At 58.1% G+C, this 18,558-nt stretch overlaps 1 long non-coding RNA gene across 1 annotated transcript in view; it reads right to left on the bottom strand.

Annotated features, from left to right (window-relative positions):
- Nucleotides 1–227: 227 nt before the first annotated feature.
- Nucleotides 228–18,558, bottom strand: part of LOC308561704 — a 192,872-nt gene continuing 174,541 nt past the window's right edge. Inside the window, exons 3-4 of the long non-coding RNA XR_013999545.1 lie at nucleotides 799–933; nucleotides 228–507 (exon numbers count right to left, since the gene is read on the bottom strand). This is a non-coding gene — a long non-coding RNA (uncharacterized lncRNA). The remainder of the gene's footprint in view (nucleotides 508–798; nucleotides 934–18,558) is intronic.

The following is an 18,558-nucleotide window of genomic DNA, read 5'->3' as shown; positions in this document are numbered from 1 at the left end:
ACTTCCAAAGTGAACAGCTCCCTCTCTCCCTCGCCCTCTCTGGTTCTTCAAAGCAGTAGTTGTTGACTGACTAATGGATGTCTCTCGACTTCTAAAACCCGGGGCGTTTGTTCTTCCTAAAAGAAGGGGAGATGCTGTGACATCCCTCCTGTGTTAGATCCACGAGCAGGGAATTTCTCTTCATCGAAGGGAGGGTGACCCCACTATTATCGATGATCTATTGGGAAGAACTGTCTGTGCCCCACTGAGGAGCCGCCAGCTGGGTGCCCAGTCTGTCTCACTGTGCAGCAAATGGTATCGCGGGTGATCACATTTCCTAACAGATTAAAGGCATTTTTGTCATTTTTAATGTCTTACTGCTGGTGCTTTATGAAAAGTATCTGAGATAATGTTGACATACGTTTTACAAGGAGAACGGCTTCAGTGGTATTTAATGGGTCACTTATTACCAAGAAGGAATTCTTCAGGCTGGCTCTGCCTTCTCACTGTGGCTGTGATCCTGGGGCACTTTTTCCATGTACAAAGTCGTGGGAAATTATAAGGAGAAAGAGAAGTAACAATAATCAGTATTTTGCTGATTGATCAGGAGGCCTCAAGAACCACGATGAAATAAGAAGAGTGTCACTACGGCAAAACAAGCTGGTCTTTCCTCAGAGGCCTAGCAAATGTATTTATGCATTTTTATTAGAGGCAGTAAGTTCAGATCAGACCAGACCTGCAATAAGAAATGTTACCACATTGATAAGATGTCTCGAATTTCAGGAAGGAAAGTAACACCTAAAATTTAGATCGATTTACCTTCAAACGCCCTGAAAGAGTAAGTTCCCGATGGCCTCACTCTCGGAAATCAAGGCTCGTGTCAGGTGGTGCCTCCTCTCGGCCTTCCTTCAACCTCAGGTGCGTCTCCACGTCTTCCTAAAGAGCTGCTTGGACCTAGGTGAGCAGGTGGAGAAAACCCCTTAGAATGAATGACATATTTCAGTGACTCTGGTGGGTTGTCCCCCAGGCCTTTCTGACCCTCTGTTGTCACTCTCTTCCTCGACTGTCCCATCAGTGTGATTCTGGAGTCTCTTCCATGTGGGGTTCCAGGTAAACTGAGGACATCCAGGTAACTGTGAACTTCAGATCAACATGAATAAGTATGTCCCATGAAATGGAAAACACAGAATTCCAGGAGGCAGGATAGACATGTGGACTTTTAATATCCCCCCGAAGACTATAAACTCCCCGAGGGTGGGCCCAGGTGTCATCACCTCCACCCCTACAACACCCTGCACAATGCAGGTGTGGATAGTGCAGGTGAGCATGGTGCAGGTGAGCACGGTGCAGGTGAGCATAGTGCAGGTGAGCATAGTACAGGTGAGCATGGTGCAGGTGAGCACAGTGTACATATGCATGGTGCAGGTGTGGACAGTGCAGGTGAGCAGCTGCCGGACTGGATACCATGGGACTGCCAGGGCTGTTTCTTAGTCCCTCGCCGTGGAGAGGGCTGTGAAATGCATCGTGGAGACAGGAGAGGGGTCATCCCACCATCTTCCTTCCTCTGTTCCAGGACCTGCACCTCCCCCATGGCCAGGCTGAGTGTAGGTGTGGAGATGGGGGTAGGTGCGCCTGGGGCCTGGCAGAGGCAGGGGCAAGAACGTGCGGGAGATAAACAGGACTCTCGAGATCAGAGCGTGCCACTCGAGCGCGGAGGGTGAATTGCCGTGGATTAGGGTGCAGATGAGTGATTGCCGGGCAGGGAGCCAGACGGAGGCCAGACAGAGAGCGTGCAGATTGCCATTGTGGGGTCTGATTGATTGAAAGAGGGGAAATCAACTGATTTCTCGAGAGCTGAAACTAATGTATGCGCAATTTGGGCTCCCTGCAAAGCAATTTGCTCAGGTCTGGCCACCCTGGGGTGCGGGCGGCTTGTGTCTAGCGCTGTCCCCTCCTAGAGCGCCCTGTCCTTGCTGGGCCCCTCGCCCAGGGATCTGGATGCCACTGGTGGGGCCACTGAGGCTCCCCCTCAGGCAGAGCCCGCACCCTGGACTAATCTCGATGCTCCCCTCCCCCGCCTGAGCCCCAGTGTTGGGGTTCCCGCCAGGGCTGGGCTGGTAACTGTATTTCAGTCCTTAATTGGCTGACTATGGCCTGAGGAGCTCCCCACGCCTGGACGGTTTCCTTTTGTCAGAGACTTTCAGATGCACCCTGGGGCCTGGGGCACAGGGGCACCTGGTCCAGGCCCCTCCACACCCACAGGGAGGTGGCAGCTTCCTCCCACTTGCTCCCTGGAGATAAGACCCGGCCCACTGCTGGGAGCCGGTCCACCAGTTGTCTCAGATCTATGGGTGGGGGGGGGCACCAGGGAGAAACGGATGGGAAAAGCCTGAATGGGCCCTGGGGACACGTCCCCCGTGTGACAAGTGAGTCGTGGTGACGTGTGGTCCTGCTGACCCCCGAGACACGCCCACCTGTCCACCGGCCGATGGGAGGCCCAGCTGAGCACGTGGAGGCCCCAAGCCAACCGCTGGGCCTGGAGAGAGGAACATGAAAACACGTTTCGTGAGCGGCTTGGCCGCGGCTACAAAGCGGAGGAGGAAGGTTAGCGGAGATTAAAGGGCGAAGCAGGGACCCGAGAGATGGCCCAGGCAGCGCGGGCACCCAGGGCTCGCCTGGGAGGGGCGGCCTCTGGGGGAGCCGGGCGAGCGCGATGCCCAGGAGGCCGAGGGAGGCGGGCGGCCCCAGGACCTGGCTCGCTCAGCAGCTCAGGGCCGAGGGCAGGAGCCTTTGTCTCAGGACAATGCCCAGGGGAGAGAGGCATGTTATTCTGAGTGCCCGAGGGTGCATGAGCTCACGGCCCAAGCCTGTGGGCATTTGGGAATGTGGTCCGGGGGAGGAGAGTTCCCCGGGATCGCAGGCCACAGGCCACAAAGGGGAGGCGCGGGATGGGGAGGGGGGGTGGCTGTCCTTTCCCGGAGTCCGCAATCCGATGGTGGTGGGAATGCTGGTGTTGGGAGCCAGGTGCCAGGGTCGCAGATGGGGCCGGGTGGAGGGGTGTGGGCGTCCTCACGGAACAGCTCACGACTTTCACCTCGACGCCAGCTCCTGCCCATCTGGCAGGTGGGAGCCCGCAGGCCAAGGCGCCGTGGCTCCCACAGCCTGTAACACCTGTGGACGGGTCAGCGGCACAGGCCCGTCAGCCCGAGGACACCTCCCCTGGGAACGTCCCGCTTCCCGACCACTGGGTTGTTGCCGAGGAGCACACGGGATTTTCACGAAAGGGAAATGCTCTTCGCAAAACCTACAGCATAGTAGTTGTCACATGTGTCTAAATATCTGTGTGAGTTGGTCCAGCCGCGTCGCTGACCAGACGTCTGAAGCCCTGGCCGGTGTGGCTCAGTGGTTAAAGCGCCAGCCTGTGCTCCCAGGGGGCTGGGGTTCGATTCCGGGTCAAGGGCACTTGCCTGGGTTGCAGGTGCCTCTCTCACACCGATGTTTCTTTCCCTCTCTCCCCCCTCCCTCCCTCACTTCCACTCTCTCAAAAAATCAACGGAAAAATAGCCTTGGGTCAGGATTAACAACAACAAAAAAGCGAGATGTTAGCCTTGACCTGCAGGTGGGACCCCAAGGACTCGCCCGGGGCCAGCCCTCAGTCTTCACGGCCCTCGTGATAGCTGCAGGTCCCTGGAAGCAGCTGATCTTAAAACCACACGTGTGTCCCTGTGATCGTACCGGAGGCAGGAGGGCCGGCGGCAAGAGGTTTGGGAGACGGGAATCGAACCCGCAACCCGGGCGTGCGGGCCGACGCCCCATCCACCAGGCACTGCGGCCAAGGCTGCTGCTGTTCTTACTTCTTTCCCTGGGAAGCCCTCTCGTCGCTGCTCCTCCCGGACCCCGACCCTGCCTGTGGTCTGAGGGGCGTCCCTCGGGGTCCCCGCGCTGTGGGGTCCCCTGCTCTGCTTTGGCGACAGTAGCTTTGGTGAGTGATCAGATACTTCATGCATTACCTTGGCCGCCTCTGCCTCTACAGGGTGTCCCCCCAAAATGTACACACACGTTGAATGATTATAAAGTCAGTGTTTAGTTTTCAAAGTTTAAAAGAATCTACAGAAATGAGTAACTTTTTTTCGTCAGCACCTGTTTTCAAACCGATGGCCGTGCTGGCCCAGGCCCTGCTGGTAACGCGAAGCGACGGGACCGCAAACACCCAGGGTCGTTTCGTGCCATATCTGTGCGCCCTCAGTGCGTCTGCCGTCGCTGGTTTTGTCCCGTGAACTTTACCTTTTATGTGTCCCCATAAAATAAAAGTCTAATGGCACTTTAGGATAAATTTTCTTTGTTCGAAGCTTAGTCTGGCTTCACCCATTATTTTAACTCAGTTAAACCTGAAAATCAGTGAAAATTAAGTGAGTTATCAGCTGTTAAAGTGTGTGTACATTTTTGGGGGACCATATATATATATATATATACATATATATAATGTGGAGAGGACCTGAGTATTTATCAGATGGCTCCCATCACCTCTTAGGTGCAAACTCGGTGCTTACAGGAATTTCACAGAAATATTCCAGCCAAAGAGTTTGGAAGAAAACACCGTTTTGGGGGGAAAACCTCGCCTCTTCATTTGATCCCTGTGTCTGGGTGGTCCATCAGAAAGCACCTAACCTCACGCTACCTCAGTTTCCCCCTTCCCGACACTGACGTGATGGTATTTATTTCCCAGGCTTAATTAATATTTGCAGGGAACTTTGATATCCCGAGATGAAAGGAAATACGGCAAGCAAACCTCACCAACACTTAGGAATCTATCATTAGAGCGCTTGCTGCTGCTCACAGAGATGATTATTACCCAATAATAATAACAATAATCAGGGCGCTGTTGCAGAATCTCTCATTTGATCCTGGGAGCCTCTGACCCAGGGCTACGGGGTGAGAGGCAGTGGAAGCTGCCTCCCCGGTTTCCTGTTTTTCTCCACAGATTTGCCCGATGCCACCCAGGAGGCAGGGGGTGAGTGTCCCCGGCACAGCGCCAATAGGCAGGGACTTTAAAATGGGACGTCAAGCATTTCGCTCCCCAGGTGGGGATCTTTGGTGGGATCCCCAGTGTGTCTGAGAAAAGCCCTGTCGGGAGGACCCCGGACTTGGTGTCAGTGGGCTGATGACAGGGAGAGGAGGGCTGTCTCCTCTCCAGGGCTCAGTCTCTCCCTGTGGCATTAGGAGAATGAGACCCACCCTGCGAGGTGGCGCAGGGCTCAGCAGCGGGTCACGAATTCTATTACAACCTAATTTAAAAGGACCCGGTGCACCGACTCCGGAACACGCCGAGTTGGGCGGGAGCCCTGCGCCCAGAAGGCCCCGAGTTTGAACCCAGGCTCCACCTCTTCTGCATGAGCGGGCGCAGGGGAGCCCTTGGCCTCTCTGTGTCTCAGCTTTGCCACCTGCAGAATGGGGATAATTACAGCACCAGCCTCATAACACGAGATCATGCATGAAAATGCTCCTACAGGCGTCGGATACATTGTAACTACTCATGAGTGTTGAAGCTGCTACTGTTACTATTACTATTATTATTAATAATTACCATTGTCTTCATCATACAGGCTCAGCACAAGGCCTGACAAGGAAACAGTCAACAACTACTACCTGTTAGTCATAAAGTTCAACGCCCCACATCTGAACTCGTGGCCCCCGGAGCAGCGGTTGGGGCAAAGCCCGGGCTCCACCGCCTCCAACTGGTGGCTCCTAAGCAGCGAGCTTCGGGGCTCCTGTCTGCAGAAGCGCAGGGTGACCTTGCCCCCGAGCTCTGAAACCTGTCGTCTCTGACCCCAGCTTGTCCTAGTTGCTTCTGACACCGATGGGCGAGTGCTGACCTCACCCCCACACATCCCACCCCCGCCAAGGCACCTGCTGGTGGCCTCTGGGTCTCCATCTGTCCCGAAGGGAGGGTCTTGCCCTCACCTCTGCAGGGGCCCCTTATCCATACTAACCCTCCAGCTTCTCTGCCTCCCCACCTGCACTGTGTTCCCTGGGCCCAAGCTCCCAGGACACCTCACCCCTGTGCCCTCAGCCTGGTGCTGACCGTACTCCAGCTGTGGGTCCCCCTCAACCTGGGCAAGCTCACCTCTGAGGCATCTGTGTCCCCACCATGCCCGACAGTGTGGAGCACATAGCAGGTGACTGGTGCTCAGGTGCCCCTCCTGGGACAGACCCGGCCTTACCTGTCCACCTGGCAAAGCCCAGTTCTCCCACCGAGACCCTCTGCGAATGGTGTTTCCTTCCGGAGCCTTTCCTGTCCCAGCAACAAGCGGACCCGACGCGTCCCCGACCAGTCTCACCTGCCTGTGGGGCACCCACGCCTCCCTCCGTGGCCCTGTCTCTACCGGTGACACCCTCGTGGGCGGGGCCTATGCCCTCGCGGCCAGCAGCAGAGAGTGGGGACCAGCTGGTTGGTGGACTGCGCAGCGGGCGCCCACTGCGACCTTGGCCCTCTCTGTGAACTGTCCAAAGACCTGATACAACCGCAAGAAACTGGGGGGGTCACAGCGCTGTCACCCCCTCACCCCATCCAGCCTGGGCCTGGAGGGCAGGTGGGCTGCATGTGTTGATGTCACTCGGAGCAATGTGTCACCTGTTTCACCTGAGCCACTCCCCTCATTTCCTTGTGTCCCGGCCCCTGCCCGAGAGGGCAGAGAAAAGGGGGGTATGGTTTCCTCATAACATCCAGGGGCTAGAGCATCAAGGACGCCCGTAATGTGTAGGCGCCAAGCGTCCAGCGGTGGGAGACCTGTCACTCCCCTGCATGGACATATCCGTCCTGGGCGTGACGCCTCGGCCAGCTCTGCCCACGGCGCCCACTCCCTGGAGGGCACCGCTTCACTCTGTGTCCGTCCCTCATGCCGGGCACCTCAGGTTCAGCAGCACCGACAGGTCGTGAGGAAAGCCGGGGACGGGCTGGTGCCCACGCGGGCAGCCACACTCGAGGGAGGGGGTGTTTTCTCAGCAGATTCTCAGCAAATCTGCTTCCACTGGGGAAATGGGGGGCGAAGCGGAGAGTGGACTATCCCAGTGGGATTTGGAACCAGAGCCAAGTCCCAGCAGTTGGCGATTGTTTGCCCGTTACTTGCACGTGGCGGGAACGGCAAACACTGGGGGCTCGGATGTAGCCCCTGTGGACCCCAGGCCCAGGCTGAGGCTGGGGAGCCCCAGGGACCTGGACCCACCTGCAGAATGGGGATAAATCCCCATTGGTCCAGGTGCCTCCACCCTCTGGGTTTTACTTCATCTCAAAACTCCGGGCAGCAGGGTCTTAAAAGCAGCCCCCAGAACGTGCGCGGGCCGGCCCGCTGGACCCGAAAGCCCCGCGCCCCTGGGTGGGGCTCTGTGGTCAGTTTCGCCCAACACGTGAGCTGCCCCCCGGCCCCCTGAGGGCCTTGCGTTTGCTCCCAGGGCGACGGGACGTCCCAGGGCCCCCTCACGCGGCGAGCACACGTCTGAGGAGAAACACGCATCTCGGGGAGAAAGCTAACTCGGGGCCGCCGAGGTGTTTTGCTAAAAGAGTAATTACACATTCCCCAGGCTTTGAACTCGCGGCTCTTTCATCAGTTTGCGGGCGAGAACACGGCGGGCCGCCCCGGGTCCTCGGGGTAGATATTATCGCCTCCTCCCCAGCTGGGCACCGGAGCCCAGAGGAGGCCGCCTGGCAGAGGCTGGGGTGGCGAGCCCGGGAACCTAGGAACCCAGACGGAGCTGGGCTCACGGAGCCCCGCCCAGGGGCTCGGGGGGAACAGCCTTCGGGGCTCCGGCACCTCCTGCCCTTGTCCCCAGGCTCGGGGGGCGTCTTCCCTCGGACTTGGTTCCGGCTCATTCTGCCGCCTCCGGCCGGTGGCCTCGCACAGGGGGCCTGTCCCCGCTCAGCCTCTTTCCCCCGCGTGCTGGTGGGAACCGCGTCCCGTTCCCGGGGCCACAGGGCAGCGCAGGCCCAGGACGGTGTCTGCACGTGGCCGGGATCCACGAGGAACTCAGGAGGCCCCAACGAAGCAAGGCCTCTACGTGGCAATTTTTCTTAAACCTTCTGATGTTGACATTAAGCAACATAGAACGACTCGTTTACGAATCATTGTTCAAAATTGGAGGTTGTTTCTGTCACAAGAAGCTAAACACGGGTCAGATTCGGCACTGGACTTGGGGTTTGGTTGTTACTGTGTTCAGCCGGCATCCCGTTGGGGACCTCGGTTTGCAGGAGGCTGGACAGTGTGAGGTCACCCCCCCACCTCCGTGTCCCCAGCTGTCTGCTGTCCCCCTTGTTTCTCTCAAGGCTGAGGACAGGGCCACCCCTTCCGAACAGACACAGGGGCCTCAAGGACTCCCCCAGGCTGGTCGGGGGGGGGGGGCGGGATGGGGGAGGTTGCATGTGGCTGCGAATCCTGGAGCAACAATCGGTGGCCTGTGGCCCCGACACTCCCACCTTCACCCACAGAGACGCAAACCAACATCGCACGTCGCAGCAAATGACCGGACATTCCGCCGAAACCTACTAAGTCAGCTTTGGAGACTGTCACCCTCCCACCAAAACCAACAACCGGCCGGCCCAGCGCAGGCCCCGGGAGCGTCAGGCGTCTCCTGCGAAGGGCGGCAGTAAGGGTTTCAGGCTCTGTGGGTCGTAAGGTCTCTGTCGAGGCCACTCCTCTCGGCCGGGGTGGCGGCAAAATCAGGCGAGCGAGTGTGGCCGTGTTCCAACAAAAAATTTTTGTTGTTGTTAATCCTGAGGATATTTTTTCCATTGAATTTTAGAGATTGTGGGAGGGAGGGAGAGGGAGAGAAACATCGATGTGAGAGAGACACCTCGATTGGTTGCCTCCCACATGCTCCCCAACTGGGGCCTGGGGATCGAACCTGCAACCCAGGTACGTGCCCTTGACCAGGGAATTGAACCCGAGACCCTTCAGTGTGGGGCTGACGCTCTAACCACTGAGCCACACCAGCCAGGGCCCAATAAAAATTTTTTTTTTAATAAAAACAGCTGGGGGCTGGATGCCGATTCTACGTTCCCTCCTGAGCCGGGTCGTCCTGAGACAACAGGATCAAGGGCATTGGAGGTCACTCAGCCCCTCCCTGCCTTTCACAGAGAGGGGGGCTGCTCTGGTCTCAAGTGCCGTCCAGGGCTCCGTCCAGCGCCGTCCACCTGTTCTGCTCTGGCCACAGCTCAGTGCACCCCGGGGGAAAGTGAGCCACAGGATTGGGGAAGCTGTGTCCCAGTGACCTGGGAGAAGGGACGCAGGCGTCACCAGTAGGTGGCCGGGACCCTCGCTCTGTCTGAAAGCTCATCCTCACCTGGGCTCCCCACAGGCTCAGCTTGTGCTATGCGCTGAGCTGTGTCCCCCAAACTCAAACGCAGAAGTTCTAACCCCAGGACTTCAAAACGTGACTGCATTTGGAGACGGGCCTTTAAAGAGGTGCTAAAGGTAAAGCGAGGTCCCCTGGCCGGGCGGCTCGGTTGGCTAGAGCGTGGTCCTGATACGCCACGGTCGGGGTTCATCCCTGGTCAGGGCACGTACAGGAATCAGCCAGTGATGCACCAGCAAGTAGAGCAAGCTGATGTCTCCCTGTCTCTCCCCCTTCCTCTCTCTCTCTAAAAAATCAATGAAAGTTTTTTATAACGAGATAAAATGAGCTCATCAGGGGGCCCTGATCCAACGTGACCGGGGTCCTTATAAGAAGAGGCGACGACACAGACACACAGAGACGACCGTGTGAGGACACAGGGAGAGAGCGGCCTCGGGAGGAACCAGACCGGCCCACACCCGGACCTCAGCCTCCAGCCTCCAGGACGGGAGAGACTGAGCCCGTGTTGTTTAAACCACCCGTCTCTGGCCTTGGTTCTGGGCCCCGGGCACAGGGCAGCTGCCGGCACTGAGGACCTCGCTCAGAGGAAGTGAGGCCGAGACCTTGAGGATCACGGGACAGGGACAGTCACCGGGGCTCTTTTTCAGACCATTAGCCTCCACTCCCCTTCCCGACAAGCTGCTCTGAGAAGGCCCGTCCCTGCCCACAGGGACCCGGCGGGGCAGGACGTCGCAGCAGGAGCCCCCACGTCCCGCCCTCAGCTGCATCTGTGAGGCCGCAGAGCCAACGGGCCGGGCTGTGCTGAGGGACCTGGAGCTGTGCCGGGAGAAAGGGGCCCAGGGGACCCCTCGGGGCAGTGACACTTTCACGCTGCAGGGGCAGGGAAATGTGCAGAGCCCGGGGTGGTCGCCGGGTGCCTCCTACGGTCACATCCCCACAAGAAGTCTCCTACGGTCACATCCCCACAAGAAGTCTCAGACGCCAGGACACCAAGAGGGCCTCAGTGACCCCCAACTGGGGCCGGGGATCGAACCTGCAACCCAGGTACATGCCCTTGACTGGGAATCGAACCCGTGACCCTTTGGTGCGCAGGCTGATGCCCTAACCGCTGAGCCACACCACCCAGGGCAACGCTCCCCTTTGCTTGGACGGGAGCCGGAGCTATTTCTGTCCTCTGGGCCGGAGCTGGGGAGTTACAGCGAGCGGTCAGAACGTCCTTGAAGGCTTTCATGTCCCTAATTTCTTCCTGTATCTTCTGAGATTATTTTCACGCTGAAACGAATTGAGAATGACACACCCGTTGGCAGCAATTTGTCTGCCCTCTGCCTTCCCCCCACAAGACCCAGGCCCGGATCCACAGCGTCTCCCCAAAGACGCCAACCCGAAATCCGGCTCCCGTGGTTTTCAAAATAAAAACATGTGATCAGTCCTGTTCTTAAAAAAAAAACCAAAAAAAAAAAACCTCTGCAAGCCTCAGAAACGCTGTTCTCTGCTGGGCCGGCCGCTGCCCGGGACGGGAAGAGACAGGGAGGTGGACTCTTCCCTCCACGGGGCTGGGACGTAGCGGGAGGCGGCGAGGAGGCGGCTGGGCAGGAGCGAGGCGCCCGCTCCCCCGGCGCTGCAGACCCCACCGGGAATGAATGCATTTCCCAGGCACCCCGCTGCCCGCCGCCTGTGTCAGGGAGAAAACGGGGCCCCGTGCCAGCCGGGGACAGCTGTGCGGTGCCTCAGAATCCAGCAGCTGTATTTAAACGAGAAATTAAATCTCCTTTATTTAATGGGCACAGTCTTTTTGGTGATCAGAAAGGAAACATTAGCAATTAGGAGCGTGGATCGCGCGGCCGGGGCTGGCTCTGCCGGCTTTGTGGTGGGCGTCGAGTCTAAATCTAGGACAGGGGCGTCGGTGCCTAATCCTAGGACGCGGGTGTCGATGCCCGGTTCTAGGACAGGGGACGGTGGCCGCCAGGCTTCTGGAAAGAGGAGATTCTACTCCCTTTTCCTTTGTCAGCCGATGGGCGACGACAGGCCTGCCCTGTCCCCGGGGGAGCGGGAGGGGACACAGTCCTCGCCTCCCGCCGAGGCTCTGGTTTGAGATGCTCTGGTCGCGGGAGGGGACGGGCCGAGGAGGAGGGAGGAAGGAAGGGACCGAGAAGAGAGAAGAGAGGGGAGGCCGTCTGTCCTCGGGCGCTCGGGGCAGGCAGGGGGCTGCCGGCATCCAGGGGAAGGAGCTCGGCCTCGGGGCAGCTCCACGGCCTCGGCCACGGCTCCGTTACCCGGACGGCCCGTCCCCGGCTGTCCGCCGCCAGGAGCCCCGCGAACAGGGAGGCAGGCCGGGGGGGCGCAGGGCCGAGGGACTGTCCCCCGAGGAGCTGGAGTTTGAATCCTCAACATCAACAAACGAAACCGCCAGGCAGGTGGCTGCCCCCTTCCCGTCCTCGCTCCGCACGTGTGGTTCCCGGCGACGCCGCAGCCTGGAGCCGAGGCGTCCGGACACCTGCCGCCCACGCGGGCCCTTCCAGTTGTTCTAACGACGCGAACGGTTCAGGCCCCTGCACCGCCGCCCGCCTGGCAGAGCGCGCCCGTGCCCCCGTCCGCGGGTCTCCGCGGCAACCCGTGAGCAGGAGGGCGCGGGGCTCAGCCGGGCCCACGGAGGAGCCAGGCCGAGGTCCACTCGGGGGGACGGCAGCTCGTGGCCCCTCGACCGCGGGGGATTCGCACAGGGCGTCGCCTGTAAAGCGCTGCCTCTTATGAGGGTTTGGCAGGTGAGGCGCTGTGGGCACCGGGCACCTTCTAAACCCGGTCAGCTTCCCCCGGGCGCGCTGGGCAGGAAGGACCCGGCCCCGCCGCCGGCCCCTTTCCTGTAGGGTCACCCCTTGACCTCTGACCTGGCTTCAAGCGTGCAGATGGTCAGGTATGTTCACACCTGCGAACACGGGTGGGAAGTGAAGCAGAGTTGTTGCCCGTCGGCTCCGGCAGAGGGAAGCGGGAAGACTGGGGGGCGTGGGGGTGGGGGCCCCTCCTGCGGGGGACGGCCACGGTCGCAGAGCCGACCCCTGCGCCCGCCTGTCCCCGGGGCCCGAGGTCTTCCGTGGAGGCGGGAGGTCAGTCCCTCTCAAGACGGACGACGCGGGAACACGGGCCGAAGTCCAAAGCCCCTTCCCAGGTGACCACCCATTTCCCAGCCCCGCGTAGGAGACAGGCCCCGGGGAGAAGGTGCGGATGTTTCCTGCCGTCCTTCCCACGGGTGCACATCCAACCCTCGCGTGAGTGATTTTATCCGAAACCAGCAACTGTGTTTCCTGCCAGGACTCCGAGGAAACAGGAGCTAGCGAAGGGAAGTTTTGCTTGTTGTTAATCCCCACCTGAGGTTATTTTTTCCATTGATCTTTAGGGAGGGAGGGAGGGAGGGACATGGACGGGAGAGACACCGACGGGCTGCCTCCCTCACGTGCCCGGCCGGGGGACTGGACCTGCAGCCCAGGTTCTCTCTCCCCCTCCCCCCTTCCACTCTCTCTAAAAATGAATTGGGGGGAAAAGCTGCAGATTTTAAATACCGATGGCAGGCAGCTGGATCTGCCAACACCGCTGCTAGGGGCGAGTTGAGTTCTGCCCCTCGCGTCTCCACAAAGGGTCATCTCCAGCCTCACCCGAATGGAGTCAACACAACTGACTTATTTTTTGGGTTTCGCAGCCAGGCTATTAGCAGGGAGACTCCGCCAGGAACTCTGATGGATGGTAGGTCACTGTTTGGGGTGTTAAGAGGAGCGACCAGGCCATTGAGCGAAAGTGTGACTGTTGTTGACAGTCATACTGGAAAGCCCATGGAAGGCGCGTCCACGTGGCTCGCTGTGCCCAGCCCAGGTTCCCGTCGTTTGTCTTCCTAACAAGACAAGTCCAGATGCAGTTGCCTTCACCTGCAGTGAGCTGACCAGCCTGCTGTTAAAATGGGGTGAATGTCCACACGACCTTGACGTTAATCCCCCCCAGGCCTGTGAGAACCACATCACACGTTGACATAATAGGTTCTTTGTGCCGGGAACTTGTTTTACAGTAATAATGTTTAGGTAAGTCAAGGAAAGAAGGCTTCCCACCGAGAGGCATTTTATGAGCAGAATTAAATATTATAAAGCCGTGTTATTAAATTCTGTCAGGAAGGTATTAACCTTGCTGCTCGGGCTCGGGACCCTCGGGCCTCCATGAGTAGCGAGAACCACGTGCTTAACCTCTCCTGTTGCCCTGCACCAACGTCAACGTGGGACTGGAGACAGGGAAGGAACCAGACCATCAGAGAGGAGATTTTCGGAGCGTTGGGACTTTGACCAGAACCAACACCCACACTAAGCAGACTGGACCTGCACAGCTTTTGCTTAAAGGCATTTTGGAAACCACAGTAAAAGCAAGCATGTTCCTGCATGCATGCACACAGACACACAAACACACGTGCAAACACATGTGCACACACTTGCTCACACACACGTGCCCACACAGCTGTATACACACACACATGCATACACACGTGTGCATGCACATATGCACACATGTGCGCTCACACATGCACACACAGCTGCACATGCATACAGGCACACATGCACATACAGCTGCACACACATACGTGCACACATGCATACCACACGTGTGCATGCACACACGTGTGCTCACATACATGCACACATCGCTGCACACACAGGCATATGCATAGGGTCCCCATCTGCTTCTTCGTCCACCAAGCGTCTCTGGTCTGGTGTTGGTGACCGGCCGGTCCCACAGTGACGTTTATTTGTTCAGACATATTTTGATAGGCTGGCGAGCTGTGGAGTTATGAATAGAAATGGTGGTTTTCCCTTTAACCTAAAATTACAAAGAGGAAAATTTCCTTAAACTCTCCAGAGGCGTCAAACACAAGACAGTGAGGCCCTGGGGGTGGGGACAACCCCCTGGGAGCGTCTGTCTTGCGGGGAGTTAATCCAGGAAAATGTCTAGAAGAGGCAGGAGAGGAGAAATGACCCAAACTAGGTCTTAACACGGAAATAGTGTGGGAAGGGGAGCTGAACCGGATACTTTAGGTTTAAAACATGTACCTATTTAAGCCCTGGCCTGTGGGGCTTAGTGGTTAGAGCGTCAGCCCGATCACCGAAGGGTCTCAGGTTCGATTCCCAGTCAAGGGCACACACCTGGGTTACAGGTTTGATCCCTGGCCCTGGTCGAGACATGTGCTGGAGGCAACCAGTGGATGTGTCTCTCTCACATCGATGTCTCTCTCTCTCCCTCCCTCCCACTCTCTCTAAAAGTCAAAATCAATGGAAAAAATATCCTTGGGTGAGGGTTCACCCCCACCCCCAACAAATGCACCTATTTGAAATATCCCGATGATTTAGGGACAAGAATCAGAATTATTTGGCTTTAATTAGTGGGATCTAATTAACAAAATTAGAGGCTGTTCAGGAACCCCAAGAATTCTCAAAGAACATAAAATGACTATTAGTTCTGAGGGCCACCTGATCCTAAAGCAAATGGGACCCTAAACCCCTTCCTATCGGGCCATCTCTAGAAAATGTTTGCCGTCTGTCCAAAGGTAAACACGGGCATAATAATTCGCAGTGGGAGCCCAGGGCCTCCGAAATGCAGAGATGAAAGGCGGCCCGTCCCCCCCGAGGACCTTTCATCCTGAAGTTAATACCTGCAGGAAGCTGGCTTATAGAGATGCTGATATTTCAGAAATAGACAGAGGCCTGTCATTATACACAACTTGTTTTCACATGGATGCTGCATAGAGCAAAGCACGCCCTTCGAGACATCCCACCCGGCCCGGCGCTGCTGGAGTCAGGAGACGGTGTGGTGGAGCCCGAGTTCTACGCACACCTGAGGCCGTGGTGGTGTCGGCCGACAGGCACAGGTGAATCGGTTCTCCGGGGGGAGGGGGCCTGATCTGTGGCATCTTCCCATTTCTGTGGTGTAAATACTCCTGAACAGTGAACACCACTGCATGCTGGGAAGATAATCGAGTGAGGCCATCACGGGGCCGGTTCATGGCTCATACCTACGTCTGCTCATCAGACGCAGCCTCGTCTCTTTCCTCTGACAATGGCCAAGGGCTTCGATGATTCCTGGCACGTGCTTGGGAATGGACGATTTCTGGTCACACGTGGGACTCCGAGCAGGGACAAGCCCGCCGAGCACTGTGTACCACCCAGGAGCTGTTGTAGGTGATGTACGACCCTGAACCACACAGATCCTGGCTTCAGGGAGCTCAGATCCCAGCAACTTTGGCCCCAGATTCCAATGAGAATTCTTAGGGCTTTAAAACAGGAAAGAGACAAGACTGACAAGGACCCGTGGAATCGTGGGGCCGAAGTAAAGACGGGTCGGTTACTCAGTGGGGTGAGTTTATGAAACCCATCGATTGACAAGCTCCTGCAGCAACTGTAGTTTATAGTCAGCGTCTGATTGACTAACGCGTCAGTGGCGAGGCCTGAAACAGCCCTAAATGCAACCGTGTGGCCACTGCACATGCTTAGAAACCCGTGCCAGGCCCCAGAGTGAGGTGCGACCCAGCGAGGGGGGCGCTGCATGTGCTCCCACAGCCACGCGTGAGTCCTGACGCTCCAGCTTGTCAGCTTAGCTCAGAACAGGGACTGAGCCCTGGCCGGTGTGGGTCACTGGTTAGAGCATCGGCCCGAGCACCAAAGGGTCATGGGTTCGATCACGGTCAAGGGCACGTACCTGGATTGCAGGTCTGACCCACAGCTCCAGTTGGGGAATGTGCAGGAGGCAACCAATCAATGTGCCTCCCTCGTATCGGCGTTTCTCTCTCTCACATGGATGTTTCCCTCCCTCCCTTCCACTATTTCTAAAAATCAATGGAAAAATCCTCAGGTGGGGATTAACAAAAAACAAAACAAAAGAACAGAGACTGGGGTGCAAACCTGAGAGAGGACGGTCTAAGCCCAGCCGGAAGCATCCCTTTGCCAAAAATATTAAAAAATAAAAATAAAAAGGAAGGCAGATGTCAAGCCGGGAAGAAAGGAGAGTCAGATACAATGTCACGTCAAGAAATAGGAATTATTTTCCCCTGTGGGAACCGTGCTTTATAACTAAGAAGAGGCCAGAGCAACATTTTCTGATGGTGCTTCATAGAGATCCGAGGGCCACCTGCCCGACTTCCGTGCTCTTAGGGACCAGGCACCCCCAGTTCACAGTGTCCCCCTCCCAGCCACCTCCCCTGGAATGTTCTGCCGCCTCCGGATGTCTCTCTGCCATCGGCCGTCTGCCGTCTGGGGGACCCGGGGTCTTCCGAGGAGGAAGGCCGAGCGTGGCCGCCACGTCCACCCAGCCTGGGCGGGACCTGGCCCTGCGGGGAGAGCTGGGTCTCCCAGGCGCAGGCTCCCTCTTTCCCACCCCCCCTCCAGCCGGAGAGCTTGCTTAATTAATGTTTTTCGTAGCCGCGCCTCCCGGTTCCCATATAGTTACCGAACCATTCGCCACGGCGAGAGAAAATGATTGTTTTTATTAATCTGAACTTCTGCCCGGCTTCCATTGTCTGTTTCCCTGCTCGAAATCCCGGCACTTCAGGGGTCTTAGGATGGGCGAGTTGGAAATCTGCGCGTCTTCGCAATCTATCAAATAACTGTTTACCGGGATTATTTGGGGCTGTGGGTGCCGCCGTTTTCTGCCCCGCGAGAGTCAGCGCCAGGGCCGCCGCTCGGTTCCCAGGAAGGGGCCGCCCGACTCCGGCTGTCGGCTGCCCGCGGAGATGAAAGGGGATAGGTAGGTGGAAGTCTCCACGCCGCGCCCTAAAACGCCACTTAATTCGTCTACGCGCTGATCCCCGGGATTTAGAGCTCGACTCAGCGCCCGGGACAGGCTCGGGGGCTGTGGGAAGTTACGCTGTGGAGTCTGGTGTTTGGGAGGTCGGCGAAACGTTTGTGTCCTCGAGTCCCCTGGGTCTGGACATACAGGCAGGAGCGTGGCCCAGACGGGAGGACAGGGGAATCCGGCGGGAACCCCTGGGACACGTGGCTGAGGCGTGTCATGTGATCTCTGAGCGGTAAAGGGAGACGAGGCAGCCTCCAGGCTGCAGGAGGTTCCGAGGCAGGAGCGACACCTGCCCTGGCGGGTCCGTCTTTGCTTCTAGGTTCCCTCTGATCTGGTCGGTTCTGTCGGATCAGGCAGAAGCGAGAACCTTCTCTCAGCTCCGTCACAGCCAGGCCTGCCAATAAGAGCTTTCACTCTTGGGGCGGGGCACCCACGTAAGGTCCACGTCTCGGGGTCGCCCCCCGCACCTCCGCAAGGCCTCCCCGACGCCATGCCTCTGCCCGCGTCCTGGGCTGTGGGCCACCCCCGGTCTCACGGTCTCCGGCGCCTCCACACCCGAGACCTAGAGCCTGGTTCGAACTGCCTCACATTCTCAGGAAACTGTGCGAGTTTCAACTAAGAAAAGGGCCACGTAGACCCTGGGAGGGATGAAGAGGGCGGATGAAGGTTCCTGAGGCTCCAATAAAGGACCCACACGTCGGGGAGTTGAACCCGGCGAGGAGCCGGTTAGGGTCAGGTAGCTGAGGGCCCGAACTTCCCCCAGATTTGCAAGGGCCGTTCACCGGCGGCCTCTCTCTTAACGCGCGGACTCTGAAAGCCGGGGACTAGGTCCCGGTCCCGTCCCCGCGACTGACCCAAGTCGGTTCCGTTCGACCAAAGCGAACGTCGCCGCAGGGCAGCCTCAGTGGGCGAGTCGGGCGGGTCCAGGTTCACTCTCTTCCTCTCACAGAAGAGCTTGGGCTGTTCACCGCTCGGTGCCGATGTCCTGTGGACAGTCCCCGTCTGCGAGGTCATCGCTGGAATCGAGGCCGACAGGGGGTGGGGGTGACCTCATGGCCTCAAGGTCAGCGATTTCCTCAACGATCCGAATGCACAGCTGCCGAACACACGCCGGCCCGGTCGGCAGCACCGTCGTTTCGTTAGGAAGGGACATTTATTTTCCAAAACGAGAGATGCTTAGAGAGGAAACGTCTCAAGGAAAGGGGCTGGGTGGGGAATCTTGCTCTCCAGGTAGCACGAAGCTGGCATCCCGTCCTTCTCACCCCAAGTGGACCAGCCTGCAGGGCTCCTGCGGTGCGGGCCAGACACACTGGGCAGTCACGTGGCGCAGAGGCTGGGGCCACACTGTCCTGCGTGTGGCCTGGGGGACCAGGGTCGCCGGGCTCTCTTCTTTGCTTCTCCCTGCTGGTCCCCAGGACGCTC

Source organism: Miniopterus schreibersii (assembly GCF_964146895.1).
Source record: "Miniopterus schreibersii genome assembly, chromosome: 9".
NCBI classification, from domain to species: Eukaryota; Metazoa; Chordata; class Mammalia; order Chiroptera; family Miniopteridae; genus Miniopterus; species Miniopterus schreibersii.
Note: the sequence above shows the minus strand (reverse complement) of the source record. Positions and strands in the feature narration are given on the sequence as shown.